The following is a 3,213-nucleotide window of genomic DNA, read 5'->3' as shown; positions in this document are numbered from 1 at the left end:
CTTCTTCTCATTTCCCAGCGGGAATATCTCGAATACTCGGTCTTTCTCATTTGTACTGATTTACTCGGGTCGCCCAGAATTCTGTTTAATATAGCCTATCAGAAAACAGTAATATCATCCATCAACACCGGACTCTTCCATTTTCGTCTTTATCTTCTTCCTTCCTCCTATATTAAACACCATTTTAACACGATGTATTCTAGCAAAGACTAATGCGCTTGTCCAATAGTTTATAAAGATCGATCAGTATTTTGCCTCGAGTTTCACCCTATTTTATAAACCTATACAAAATAAAAATTTCCAATTTGCCATCTTTAAAATGACGTTTGGACCGGTTTAATGTAATCTTAAAGCGGACGAGTGACCATAACCGAGCGATTAAATTTGTTTCCAACACCTGTAACGCACCATTAATAGTCGATAGCGAATGGCTATGGAAAATATTTGGATAAGCAACAGGTAACGGTGTCGTAATTAATGCTGTTTGATAAGGTTTGAAATAATACGAAGTAAGCGAATCCCTTCGCGCTCGGCAGAAGACAAAGTTTATGTCTCGTTTTCTCCGCTTAACGCCGAATAACCTTCATAAAATAAGAATATAACACGAGAAAGGATTAAAAGCGAACCGAAGGGAGACAAGAGTTAAATCCTTCTTAACTCGGACAGAAAATATTAATACCGGAAACTAACGTTTGAGAACAAGAGATTCGTAGCTATAAATTTCGTAAAAACTGACACGTCATACTGAATAAAACATCATTATAAAGTTTACGTAAAAGCAATTTCGTGTCCGGATTAACGAGCGGCAAACTGTTCACGGGAAGAGAAATTTTACGCCAGTTTAGTCGTTACGGTCTTCCTGTACCCTACATGCGGTCGGATGTACGATTTCAATCGGTATTCGAATCTCTATCAGTACATAGCATCTTCCCGTAATCCTTAGATAAGACTCTATACTGCAGCTGACTAATCACAAAATGGCTGGTATAGAGGTCGGGAGTCGACATTATCGGACGTTTCATCCGACACTTCATCTAGACTACCTACATTCGGTTCGAAAGTCGATAGCCCAACGTAACGATACCTATCAATCTTTCCGCCACAAATAACCGAACCAGAGACTTTCTGATAACAAATCCGTACTTAACAAGAAATAGCCTATATATAGTTATCTTTCAATATTACAACTATAGATAATGTTTTCAACTAAATATGAATTTAATAAGGTAAAAATAAAAGACTTTAAACTTACTTTAAAACACATTTTAATTAATTTAGATAAGATAGAAATTTTAATAACTCAACTCGAAATCTGTGACGATTTCAATGAATATTAATCCGCGAATATCTCGGATAAGACATTATAATTATTTTTAAATTATCCAGACATGTTTATTGTAATATTAATGAATTAAAACGACGAGAAGACTCTATTCTATTCGAAATATTTTAAATATTGAAATAATTTAAATATTTAAGAAAATCGATCGAAGCTAATTACTGAAGTAGGAGAGGAAAGACGTTGGAGCAATCAACACGTTTCCTCCAACTTTTCCTTAATACTTTAAATAATATTACAAACAGTCTTGTTTATCCGCCTTTAAGAAGAGGCGGGTTACTTAAGGCAATCGATAGGACATCTTGCCCCCCGATCGGGTAAATTTACGCGTCTAATCCCGCCCGTCACTGTTTCGGTGATTAATTGGCAACGGACATCTGCCGCAAACGGCCAGAGATTACGAACTACCGCGTGCGCTAATTAATTAACTTTCCTTTCGCCCTACCGTTACGCTCAAATTGACAAATAATGCGCGTTACGGACAATTTCGACGACGTCCTAATTACAAAAAGTCGAAAGCGACGAACGGATCCCATCGCGGGAGAAGAGAATTTTGTCGGTTGGAGGAGAGATCCGGTTAGAGGAGCAATCAAAATTTTAAGGAGGCCGTAAAAGAGGACGAGTGACGAAAACGGCCGGCGGGTCGCGGCCGACTCTTATCTTGATTAAAATCTTCATTTGCCAACTGTATTTCAATTAGCGAGGAGAGTTTTTGACGAGCATCGTCGCTCCCCCCCCCCTTCGCGTTAAAGATAAGGCCGCCGATATTCCAGCGGAAATGACGTATCTCGAGTCGATCGAGGAATGCGGGAGGTGATTCTATAACTGGCATTCCTAGATTTAATTACGAGGAATATAATACAATGATCGTTTCGTTAAAGATTTCGTTGGCTCGTTCTTTTCCAGTAATAAATCCGAAAGTAGGGAACGAGACTTACTCGGAAATATCCGAGGAACGGAAAGAGAAAACAACTCAATAAGACGAATATCCCGACGCGATACCCGGGGTGGAAAGTGGAAAAAAAGGCAAGAGGAAGAAAACGTATCGGGCCATAAAATTATACAGCTACCGCCAGACGGTGTAGAGATCTGCAAGTCTAATTGTGTCCGCGGCGAAAGTACTTAGAACGAACGCCCACCCTCTTCCCAAAAAAAATTCCAGGCCGCAAACCCAAATGATCGCTTAGTTTATTTTTTATACACGAGGTGTCCCTCGTTTCGCAGCCTCCCTCTACACTGGATGCTCGTCGTTTCGTCACTCGGACCCGATTTAAAATCGCTGGTTATCGGCAGAATTTAATCCAACAGACTGACGACCACATCGAATTTACATAGATTTAAATTTATTTCTTCCAAATATCCGAAGGAAATTTCAAGATTTTTATTCGTCAAATTAGAAATGATAATAATATCTAACTCGGAATATTTCCTCTTCGACATATTTCCATTAATGACGTGGTCATAAACTAACACGTCGAAAAAAAAAAATTATCGCCCGATTAACTCGACATTTCGACACAACTGATAATGCGAAAAATTCTATGATTAAAAATTTGATTCCGTGATAAACTAATTTATAATGTAGGCTATGCAAAGGACAAAATTAAAAAAAAAATTAATGTATTTTCGTAAAACGGATTATATAAAATTCCAGTCTAATAAGCAGTAAAATAAGAAATAATTAGGGGGAAATTAAGAAAAATAAATGCAACAATGCATATTTCTAATAAAGGAATATTTAGACATTAACTAAAATATGGAAAGTCGATTCGAATAAAGTAAGAAATGGCAAAGACGTTAAAGGGGGGTTTAGCAATTTAACAATGGTATAAAAATAATAAATTATCCAGAAAACATGATATAGGATAATAATA

Source organism: Centruroides sculpturatus, unplaced genomic scaffold (genome assembly GCF_000671375.1).
Source record: "Centruroides sculpturatus isolate CEXI.00-Female unplaced genomic scaffold, Cexi_2.0 scaffold576, whole genome shotgun sequence".
In the NCBI taxonomy this organism is placed as follows: Eukaryota; Metazoa; Arthropoda; class Arachnida; order Scorpiones; family Buthidae; genus Centruroides; species Centruroides sculpturatus.
Note: the sequence above shows the minus strand (reverse complement) of the source record.